The 12,352-nt window shown below is 35.8% G+C and overlaps 1 non-coding gene and 1 pseudogene across 1 annotated transcript; both read left to right on the top strand.

The window, feature by feature from the left end:
* Positions 1–5,674: 5,674 nt before the first annotated feature.
* Positions 5,675–5,990, top strand: LOC126022314 (60S ribosomal protein L36-like; annotated as a pseudogene).
* Positions 5,991–9,245: 3,255 nt separating this feature from the next.
* Positions 9,246–9,378, top strand: LOC126023187 (small nucleolar RNA SNORA51). The gene has a single exon (XR_007500391.1). It is a non-coding gene; the product is annotated as a small nucleolar RNA SNORA51 (small nucleolar RNA).
* The last annotated feature ends 2,974 nt before the right edge of the window (positions 9,379–12,352 follow it).

Raw genomic sequence — 12,352 nt, 5'->3', positions numbered from 1 at the left:
AGAGAACAGAAAAATAGGTAAATATAGTAAAAATAAGATTAAAAATTAATAAATCAAGATGATGAAGGGGAAGAAGAGGTAGAGGAAGAAAGGGGAGAAATAGAGAGAAAGGAAATATTAATTTGCCCAAACATGTTTGATGAGTAGTAGGTCCTATAATATAAGTCTGTGTTTCGCAGCTGATTGTTTCAGTGGTCTGGATGGTCACATGCTTTATGTCCTAACATAAGTTATAAACCAAAGAAAATGGGTATATCTAGTGTTTTATCTAGACATTTTTATAATCCAAACTGAATATTTTATCTGGTGTGACTGAGCACCAAGATATCAAATTAGGGTATCCACCCTTTGTAATCCAAGAACCCCTGTGGACAGAGACGCTGAGAGATTATTTTAAATCTAGTAATATTAAGACATTAAAACACATCATTATGAAAATTTTCCGCTGGAGTCTCTGGCTTCCAGTCATATTCTTCACCTGCAACCCTGTATAAGATCTCTAAGACATTATTATAGGCCTTTGCAGTAAAAGGTTGATTACATACCTGCTCGCTTGCTTGGAGTTTCTACCCTATTAGACTGTTGTATTTGTTCCTATAGTATTAAATGTATATATGATATATATATATATGTATGATAGTACTCAGAAGAGTACTATCATTCTGTGTTTATCCTTCATCTTCTGGCTTCATTTAACATAATATTTTGTAGCTCCTTCCACATTGCTGCAAAGTCTATGATTGTATCATTTCTTTCCTTCTTTCTTCTTCTTTTTTTTTTTTTTTTTGATTTTTGGGTCACACCCCACAGTGCTCAAGGGTTACTCCTGGCTCTATGCTCAAAAATCACTCCCGGCAGGCTCAGAGGGCCATATGGGATGCAGGGATTCGGACCACTGACCTTCTGCATGCAAGGCAAATGCTTTACATTCATGTTATCTCTCCGGCCCCCAGTTGTATCATTTCTATGCCATTGTGTATAAATACCACGTCTTCATAATCAACTCATATGTTGTTGGACATCAAGACTGGTTCCAAATATTGGTTATTGTGTTGAGTGCTGCGATAAATAATGGAGTGCACACATACTTTGGAATGAATGTCCTTTTGACTTGGGGATAGATAACCAGGAGAGTAATCGCTGGGTCAGATGGCAGTTTAATTTTGAGTTTACTGAGCACTCTCCACACTGTTAGGGGTTGGACCAGGCAGCATTCCCACCAGCAGTGAATGAGAGTTCCTTTCTTAACACATCCCTGCCAACAGAGTTTGTGCCCATTATTTTATTGTGAGCCATCCTCACTGTTGTCTTGATTTGGATTTCCCTAATGATGACTGAAGGTGAGCATGTTTTCATGTGTCTGTTGGCCAGCTTTTGTTCTTTTTCAGAGAATTGTTTATTCATTTATTCTTCCCATTTTTCTATAGCTTTATTAGATATTTTTGAGCTCACATTTCTGAGCACTTTGTATATCTAGATATCAGCCCTTACTTGACGTGTGGAGAGCAAAAAATTTTCCCAGTTAACTATCTTTTAGTATCAAGTAGGGTTTCTTTGGCCATGCAGAAACTTTTTAATTTGATGTAGTCCCAATTATTTACATACTTTGATATATAGGTCTTTGAATGTTCTGCCTATTGTTTCCTCAATAAACTTTATGGAGTCTTTAATCTATTTTGAGTTGAATTTTGTGTAAGGTGTGAGGTATGGATCAATTTTTAATTTCTTACAGGTGGTTATCCAATCTTCCAACACCATTTGTTGAAGAGACTGTCTTTGTTCCATTTCAAGTTCTTGGCTCTTTTGTCAAATATAGTTGGCTTTATATTTTGGAGTGTATCTCTGGATATTCTGTTCTAACCTACTGATTTAACACTCTGTCCTTGTTCCTGTACCATGAGGCTTTGATCAATATGGATTTATAGTAATGCTTCAGGTTAGGTAAAAAGATGCCACCTAGCTTCTGTTTTTCAGTATGTATTTGGCTACCCTGAGTCTTTTGTGGTTTCAGATAAATTTTATAATTGATGGTTCTAAATCCTTAAAATATTATGTCTGAATTTGGATAGGGATTGCATTGCATCTATATAGAAGTTTAGGTGAGATAGTCTTTTTGACTATGTTGAGTCTACCTACCAATGACCATTTCCTTAGGTCCTCTTCAATTCTTTCTGGAGTGTTTTGAAGTTTTCATTGTACAGGTCTTTGACTTCTCTTGTAACGTTGATACCTAGGTACTTGATATTTTTGGATACTATTTTAAATGTGATCAAGTCCTTACTGTCTTTCTCCTCCACATAGTTATTTGTATAGAGGAACGCTACTCTCTTTTGTGTATTGACTTTGTAGCCAGCCACTTCGCTGTATTGGTTAATTGTTTCTAGGAGTTTTACTGTGGACTCTTTAGGGTTTTCAATGTATATCATCATATCATCTGCAAAAAGAGATAGAGATATTTGTTTCTTACTTATCGTTTGTATCAAGGAATTTTTTATTTCTTCCTTGAGATCCTCTTTGATCCAGCTGTTGTTGAGCAGCATGTTGTTTAATCTCCAGGTGTTGAATTTTCTCCATAGCTTCTTTTTACAGTCAATCTTGATCTCTGTTGCAAAGTGACCTGATAGGGTACTTCTACTAATCTTTATATTTGTTACTTTATTCAAGTTAGATTTATATTCTAAGGCATGGTCTATTCTAGAGAAGGTTCAATGTGCACTTGAGAAGAATGTGTATTCTACTTTCTGAGGTAGAGGGCTCTATAAGTCTATTATTCCTAGTTCTTCTAATTTTTCATTTAGAGCTCTTATTTATTTGCTAGGTTTTTTTTCGTAAATCTGTCCAGTGGTGACAGTGGCATTTTGAAATCTCCAACTACCATCACATTACCTTTCATATGTTTCTCTAGGTTTGTGAGCAACTGCCTTATATATTTTGTTAGCGCTGCATTTGGTACACAATATTGACCAGAGTTAGTACTTCTTCATCTAGCATTCCCCTGATCAGTAAGTAATGACTTCCTTTGTCTCTGATCGCTTTCTTGGTGTTGATTGCAATTTGATCTGATATAAGAATGGCTGTCCAAGCATTTTTTGGTTTCCATTGACTTGATTAATTGATTTCCATCCTTTTATTCTGAGCCTGTGTCTATCCTGTACTTGTAGGTGTGTTTCTTACAGGTAGCAGAAATCCGGTTTTTGTTTTTTGATACAAGTCACTACTATGAGTCTTTTAATGGGAGAGTTTAGTTCATTGATATTTAAGATTTTTGCTAGGGAAGGCTGTTGTGCAGTTGTATGGTATAGGGTGCTTTTTGTTACTATCAGGGGTTTGGATTGTGTAATTCATCTCTGAGTATATCATTTATAATTAGTTTTGTTTGCACAAATAATGCAAGATATTTTTTGTCTGAGAATGTTTTTAGTCCTCCCTTCTATATGAATGATAGTTTTGCTGGGTACTAAACTAGGTTGGAACGTTTTTTTCATTCAGTTGTTTAAATGTCATTCCACTGTCTCCTTGCTTGAGTTTTCAAATGGGAGATCTGGTTTGATTCTTATGTTCTATTTTATTAGGGATTCTATTCCTCCTGGATTTGCACATAAGCCTCTTTCCAGAGGGTGGGAAGGTTTTTTATTATTTCCCTGACCACTTGTTCTCTCCTTTCCCTATTTCCTCCCTTTCCGGTATTCCTACAATCTGTAGATTATTTGTTTTGTCTTTGTTCATTAAATACCTAACTTTTTTTTCTAGTGCTTTACCTTTTATTTTCTTATTGACTTCTTTGTCATTTTTGGTTTGTAGTTTTTCTTAAAGTACTTCTATGTGATTCTCAACTGTGTTATTCTGCTACTATGGCTTGCTAAGACAGTTTTAGTTCCTTTAATTCCACTTGTATGAATTCTTTTATGTTCTATAAAAGTTCTTTGATTTTGTTGATTTGTTTATCTATGCATTTTTTAACTCACTGGCTAGTGATTCCATGATTTCTTTTGCCATGGCTTGCAATGTTGCTTTTGTGTCTTCATCTATTGGGCCCGTGCATTTTGGTGGACTTGAGAACTTGCTAGGATTTTTCTCCATATCTTCAGTTGTTAGTATCTTCTTTAGTTTGCCCATATTTCTTTGCATTTTTTGGTTTGGGTTGGAGTGATTGAGCCCCACAAGTTGGCCTGGGTCTACAGCCCATCCCCTTACCTGGTTGACAGTGCGACTCAGCCCCAGCTGCAGAGACGAACCCCACAGGTCGGCCTTAATCAACCACCCTTACCTTACCTTGCATGTGGTGCGGCTCAGTCTCTGCTGCAGAGACGAGTCCCACAGGTACTTGGATCAACTGCCTCCTTCCATCTTTTTTGGCAGCCATGTATGAACAATTGAGAGAGGTCCATTTGAAAGACCTTCTACTCAGTGTGCCTTGGACCTTAAAGGCACTGTTTCCGATTGTCATTATAATTTATTTCCTTACTTCATTCAGCTCTCCATTTAAGTGCTTCCCTTTCGAAAATTTATCCCTGCTTTCTTCTAAAACTTTCATATCACTTTAAGCTTCTATTCACAATTTGATCAAGGTCACGTTCGTTTTTTATCTAGTTTCACATATAACACTAAGAATAAAGATCTAATATCTTTGTTTCATAATTATGCATAATAGTACTTAACATAATACAAGCTCAAAAATTTAAGTTAAATACTACTAATTAGTATTTATAGTCCATTATATTTATAGTATAATTATTCCATTATAATGGACTATAAATATTTACTCCAAGTTGTACAGAAGCATTTACTGTCATTAAAGATTTAATGGTATAGTATAAAGCCAAATAATCAACAAAAATCTGAATTATTTGACTCATCTATACACAATATGAACCGATTTTAATTGTTAAGCCATAGAAAAGCCTTCACTATAAATATTATTTTTATCTTAACATATTAGTATTTTTCAATGTAAATATATTTGGAAATGTTTATTTCCAAATGAATATTTTTGTAATATTTTAAAATATTATCCTACATTATTAAGCTGATGCTTATAGTTAATAAAATAAGTATGTAATATAACTTCTATGGGCTACTTTTAAAAATTAAGGCATCTGTAATAGAAAGCTATTTTTATATATTTTTTATATCTGAAAGTTTGGGATGACCTAGTGCTGCTTAGATACCTCCAAAAGCACACAAAAAATGCTAGTGGGAACATGAGTTGGGATTTAAATTCATAACCCTCATTTTAATTTATATCATATAGGTTTAGACAGCTCGGGCCTAACATTACTTTTCCTTAGATAATCTACAGGCCCCCAAATAAAAGATGAACAAATCAATGGAGTAGTTTGCAATACCTTTATTATACTTAGATAACATGTCTAGGAAAAATAAACTCAACATCAGATACACCTCTAATCACTTCCAATAGAAACAGCTCAGTAGACCACTTATTTAAACACCCTAAAACTCTAGCATTCAAAACCACCAAATGCAAAGAACAATGGGGAAATTAATGAAGGCATCTGCATTTGGTAATATTAAGAGAAATTTTAGCAAATTTCCAAGTCCACCAAAATGCATGAGCCCAATATATGAACTTAAAATCAGGATTTAATATCTTAGCAATAGAAATCAAGGAATCTTAGATGGCTTTTGTTTCAGTAGCCATTGAGGAGCTGCAGCCATGGCTCTGCGCTACCCCATGGCTGTGGGCCTCAACAAAGGCTATAAGGTGATCAAAAACATGAGCAAGCCAAGGCACAGCTGCCAGCACTGGCATCTCACACTAAATTCATGCGAGACATGATTTGACATGAGAGATCTGCGGCTTCGCCACCTATTAGCTGCATGCCATGGATCTACTCAAAGTCTCCAAGAACAAGCCTGCCCTCAAGCTCATCAAGAAAGATGTGTGGGGACACACATCTGGGCCAAAAGAATGTGAGGAGCTGAGCAACATGCTAGTGGCCATGCAGAAGGCAGCTGCCAGGAAGGACTGAGATCCCTATGGGCTGGGGCTACGCGGGACACTGGGCATGGATACAAGCAAGCAGCCATGTTCTGGAAATACAGTTTTAATCATAGCTAAATTACTTCTGTGTGAAAAAAAATCTATAGATGAACTATTCAAGCAGCTCAAAAAGAACTCTTACAGAAGATGAGATAATGAATACAATAAAAATAAGGGAACTAAAAACTTGTTAGTAAGATAATAGCAGAAATACACAGGTGGAGAATTGCACAGAGGTTCTTGAAGAAAAATATAAGCAAGAAATGACAAAGAAGTCAATAGAGAAACAAAAGACAAAATATCGGAAGAAAATATTAGGTACTTAATGAACAAAGACAAAAGAAACAATTTACGACTGAAGAAATACCAGAAGGAAAAGAAAAGGGGAAAGAAGAAGAAGAACAGTAGTAAGGGAGGTAATAGAAGAGAACTTTCCCAATAAACTTTATAGATTCAGGTCTGATTTCCAGATCTTTGATCCATTTTGAGTTGACTTTTGTATAAGGAGTGAGATATGGGTCGATTTTCACTTTCGTGCATATGAGTTTCCAGTTGTACCAACACCATTTGTTGAATAGGCTTTCTTTGTTCCATTTCATATTCTTGCCTCTTTTATCAAATATTAGTTGGCTATATATCTGGGGGTTTATGCCTGGGAATTCTGTTCTAATCCACTGGTCTGAGGTCCTGTCTCTGTTCCAGTACCATGCTGTTTTTATTACTATGGCTTTATAGTATAGTTTCAAGTTAGGTAAGGAGATACCTCCCAACTTCTCATTTTTCAGAATGTGTTTAGCTATCCTGGGTCTTTTATGGTTCCAAATGAATTTTATAATTGATTGTTCTATTTCTTTAAAGAATTGTGTCTGGATTTGGATAGGGATTGCATTAAATCTATATAGCAGTTTGGGTAAAATAGTCATTTTGACTATGTTAATTCTACCTATCCAAGAGGATGGGATGTTCTTCCATTTCTTTAGATCGTCTTCAATTTCTTTCTGAAGTGTTTTGAAGTTTCCCTGGTATAGATCTTTCACTTCTCTTGTAAGGTTGATTCCTAGGTATTTGATATTTTTTGATACTATCTTAAATGGAATTGTATTTTTAATCTCTCTCTCCTCAACTTCATTGTTTGTATATAAAAACGTACTGTCTTTTGTGTATTGACTTTGTATCCAGCCACTTTACTGTATTGGTTGATTGTTTCTAGGAGTTTTTCTGTGGATTCTTTAGGGTTTTTGATGTATATCATCATATCATCAGCAAATAGAGCTAGCTTGTGTTCCTCTTTCCCTACTTGAATTCCTTTGATTCCCTTCTCTTGTCGGATTGCTATTGCTAGGACTTCTAAGGTTATATTGAATAAGAGTGGAGAGAGTGGACAGCCTTGCCTAGTTCCTGACCTTAGTGGGAATGCTTCTAGCTTCTCGCCATTAAGTATAATGTTGGCTGTAGGCTTTTCATAAATAGCTGTAACTATCTTAAGGAAGGTGCCTTCTAACCCTATTTTGCTGAGTGTCTTTAACATGAACGAGAATAAAATAGGCAGAACACTCGAAGACCTTTATATCAAAAGGGTCTTTGACAATGGAGCACCAATGGCAAAAACGTTAGCATCAACTATAAACAAATGGGACTATATCAAACTAAAAAGCTTCTGCATGGCAAAAGAAACCCTACTTAATGCAAGAAGACAGCTAACAGAATGGGAAAAAATCTTTTCACTTGATATATCAGATAAAGGGCTGATATCTAGAACATACAAAGCGCTCAGAAACCTGAGCCCTTCAAAACCAAACGAAGCCATAAAAAAATGGGGAGACGAAATGAATAGACATTTCTCTGAGGAAGAGAGAAGGATGGCCAACAAACACATGAAAACATGCTCACCTTCGCTCATCATCAGGGAGATCCAAATCAAGACAACAATGAGATACCACCTCACACCAGTGAGGTTGGCTCACATCAAAAATAATGGAAACAACCTTTGTTGGCGAGGATGCGGTATGAAAGGAACTCTCATCCACTGCTGGCGGGAATGCCCCCTAGTCCAACATCTATGGAGAAAAGTCTGGAGAGTGCTCAAAGAACTCAGAATTGAGCTGCCATTTGACCCAGCAATTGCTCTCCTAGGCATATACCCCCAAGATGGAAGGACATTCATTCCAAAATACGTATGCACCCCACTATTTATTGCAGCACTCAGTATAATAGCCAAATCTTGGAACCAACCTCGATGTCCAACAACAGATGAATGGATCATTAAGATGTGGTACATATATACAATGGAATATTACATGGCAGTTAGAAATGATACAATCACAGACTTTGCAGCAACGTGGATGGACCTAGATCATGTTATGTTAAACGAAGTAAGTCAGAAGACAAAAGAAAAACACAGAATGGTAGCACTATTCTGAAACACCTAGAACACATAAAAAACAAAAAAATGACATTGAAGAAGCATAACTGCTTGAACCACAAAGAAAGACTTCATAAACTCCATTCCCTGATCTGCACAGCCACCAAGATCTTTAGAAACAGGTCTGATTTTACCATCCAAGATAAAGTAGAAGTCTTCCACATACCACGAAAGCAGCAAGAGGAGAATAAATGATCTATTTTTTTGACGTCTTTATTTTGGTGTGGAGATTACGGTTGATGTCTCCAATATTATTTTATTTTATTTTGTTTTGTTTTTCTCTTTCTTTTTTGCACTTGAGTATGATTTGATTTCAGAACCGAGATTATTGTGTGGTGCCTGTCTTTATTGCTGTGGTGCTTATCGGTTATTTAATTCGATATTTTTTTTGTATTGTGGTATTTTAATTACTTTTTTCACATCCTCTCTCAAACTGAGGTTGGAAGCCTCTAGACAGGACTCTGCCTATTTTCAGCATATTTGATTTTTGATTGAGAAGAGGACATATTAGGTGATGGGTATTCCCCTGATTCAATGTGAATATGTACCCAAAATACTACAGTGAAAGATATGTAAGCCATTATGAAAAAAAAATTGTGTTTTTAATCAGAAATTTTCTTTGACTTACATGTATTATTATTATATCAATTATATTATATGTTATGTTATGTCACTATATTATGTTATATTAGTTTACCTCATTATGTTAATCAATTTTGTCCTTTAAATGAATTCTTACTTTAAAAAAACAAACAAACAAAAAAAAACAACTTTAGTTTGCTCTGAAGAAAAAAAAAATAAAATAAATAAAAGATAAGATAAGGCCTCCCAAATCTTACCACAGGCTGTGTTCTTTACACTGGCTGTATAGAAAGAGGAGGTACAGTAAAGGCACCCCATATACACCTCAACACAGGCCCCTTGCCGGGTATGTATTGTGAATTGGGGGAAAAAAAAAAAAAAAAAAAAAAAAAAAAAGAAGAGAACTTTCCCACTCACTGGAAAGAGATTGCTATATGAATACAAGAATAAAAGGAGTGCCAAACCAAATAAACCCTAACAAAATAACTCTAACACATGTAGTAATCCAAATGAAAAAAAGAGACAGAAAGGAAAAAACCCTCAAGTATAAAGGAAAGAACATTTAAAAAAAATTTTGAAAACCAGACCTTCAACAAAGTCACAAATATAAGGATTGTTAGAAACACTCTAATACACACTAGCAACAGAGATCATGATTGACTGTTAATCAATCAGTCCTTAAAAGTTCAGACCCACCCTATTAGGGTGAGATCTCTAACAACACCTTAAGAATAGATCACTAATGTATGTCTTTATGTGAGCATGAGTACATAGGGAGAGGTCTCCTCTATGAGAGCCAAACCTAAATTGTAAACAATTCATGCCTATATTGTATACTGTCCCTCCTCCCACCATTCAGAAATCCTACTATCTCTTCACCCCCAATTCCAAGCCAATATAACACATTATTAATGCTCTTTACCCTCAGTTCTTAATTCATTCTGTAACAAGACCAACCTCCTTCCCAACAAGCTCCCAAGCAGAGGGACACATATTTGGCCCTACAATTTGTCCCCCGGCAAGAAACTACAACCAACACTCCTGCTGACTCAGGTTTTGTGGCCCTTCTTCTCATCACCCCCAAATGTAGACAGTTTCTTGATACCGAGCTCAACTCCAGAAGGACCCCCAATGCAATAACTCTGCGCAGGCCCTTTCTTCCACAAAGCACTTCTCAAACTCAATAAGACTGGGGTGTGTGATGAAAATGTACCCTGGATTCCGCCCCCCACAAGAATACCCTAAAAGATAATGAGGAAGCCTATATTTTCTTTATACGTTTAAAACCTCTAGAACTACCTCTTAACCTGTGTATATCCAAATGTAAGGTAGTCTTCGCATCACTTAGTTCCCTTAATTACTTTTCTTTTAAACTTATTTTTTCAAACCTGATCATTTTTTATTTTTATAATTCATTTTTATTTTTTTTCATTTTACATATACATATATATGTGAGTGTATATATAAATATATATATGTTTTTGTTCTGTTTTTGTTTTCTTCTCTTCCATACCTCTACCTGTTTTGGTTCTGCTTGGTACAAAAACCTACAAGACAAAGTCTTGCCTGGGATAAAAGCTCAGGTCAGAACAAGGGCACAGAGATGATGGTGCCTGACATTCTCACATCCAAATGCACCAACAATATAATATATCACCAATTCTTTTTGTACATGCATACCATTAAATGGGAAATTTTATGTATAGAAACAAGTTCTTATCTACTAGGGATCAGAACACATACATTTTACAATGCAGGGGCACCTTCTAACTTGGAAATATGTCATGTGATCCCAACTTAGACTCCATGTGCTTAGACAGTGACCATCCAAACTTGAACCTTAGATCTCAGACATAGACAAACATAGTTTTGCACAACTGCTCCAGCAACCAAAAACCCTCTGAGACATTCTTACTACTGCTCTGACACCAAAGACATGCCAGATTTGATATGACATCCTGACAATGAGGAAATGTGAACAGCTTGATCTAACAAGAGGTTGTCTTACCTCACCATCATAAGAGGAAACCAAAAGACATGTCATCCTTTGATCTGTAAAATAGCCAAGATCATTAACTATAGAAGACTGACTGTGACAAACATGACTGGGCAGAATTTATCCTGAAACTAATAAAAAGGTCCCTAGTCTAGGCTTTGGCCTACAGCTTGTACAACAACCAAGATCTCTAATTCCAGAGGCCTGACTGTGACAACTGCAATAGAGCAGAACTTCTGGAAACATAATGAAAGAATCCATCCTAGGCTTTGACCTTGGATCCTTGCAAAAACCAACACCACCAACTACAGAAGACTGATTAAAACAATAGTGATTGAACAGAATTTCTATAACTGTAAGGAAAGACTCCATCCTAGGATCCATCCTATGACCTGTGTAAATACCAAGACCTCTATTTATAGAGGCCTAATGTCATCATGCATGACTGAGCAGATAGTTTCCAGACACCCCAAAAGGACCTAGGGGAGAGTAAACAAATAGGTACGGAACCTGGAGTTATGAACATGATAGTATACTTCAAGGGCAGAGAAACTCTGTATCTCTGATGCTAAGGGAATTCCCTTTCAAACCTCCCCAATATTTACTGTCCTATGCCAAAAAAAGCTCAAATTAATTTCTTATTGATTTTTTTTTGGTTTTTCTGTTTTGTTTTTGTCTTGTTTTGCTTTGTTTTATGATTTTGAGCTCTATTTTGTTCTTATTTCAGGACAGGGATTGTTGTTGTATTTATTGCTATGGTACTTTTCAGGTTTTTACTTTGATTTTTTTTAGTATTTTTGCTATTTTTTTCTTCCTTTTTTCCCTTTCTTCAATTAAACAGATATTGAGAGCCTGTAGAAGGACTCCTCCCATTGTTTGATTGATATTTGCTGTGCCAACACCACTTGTTGAAGAGGCTTTCCCTTCTCCATTTAGGATATCTTGCTTCTTTATCAAAAATTAGGTGATTGTAAGTCTGGGTAACATTCTCTGAGTACTCAAGCCTATTTCACTGATCTTTCACTGGTCTTTCTTTATCCAATACCATGCTGTATTGATAACTATTGCTTTGTTATATAGTTTAAAGTTGGGGGAAGTAATGCCTCCCATATTCCTTTTACCAAGGATAGTTTTAGCTATTCGAGGATGTTTATTGTTCTAAATGAATTTTTGTAGTGTTTGATCCACTTCTTTGAAGAATGTCATGGGTATTTTTAGAGAGATCGCATAAAATCTGTATAATGCTTTGGGGAATATTGCCATTTTAAAGATGTTAATCCTGTCAATCTATGAGCAGGGTATGTGTTTCCATTTTCATGTGCCCTGTTTTATTTCATGGAGCAGGGTTTTA

The sequence above is a fragment of the Suncus etruscus genome, chromosome 11, assembly GCF_024139225.1.
Source record: "Suncus etruscus isolate mSunEtr1 chromosome 11, mSunEtr1.pri.cur, whole genome shotgun sequence".
NCBI lineage: Eukaryota > Metazoa > Chordata > Mammalia > Eulipotyphla > Soricidae > Suncus > Suncus etruscus.
This window is presented reverse-complemented; position numbering and strand designations above follow the sequence as displayed.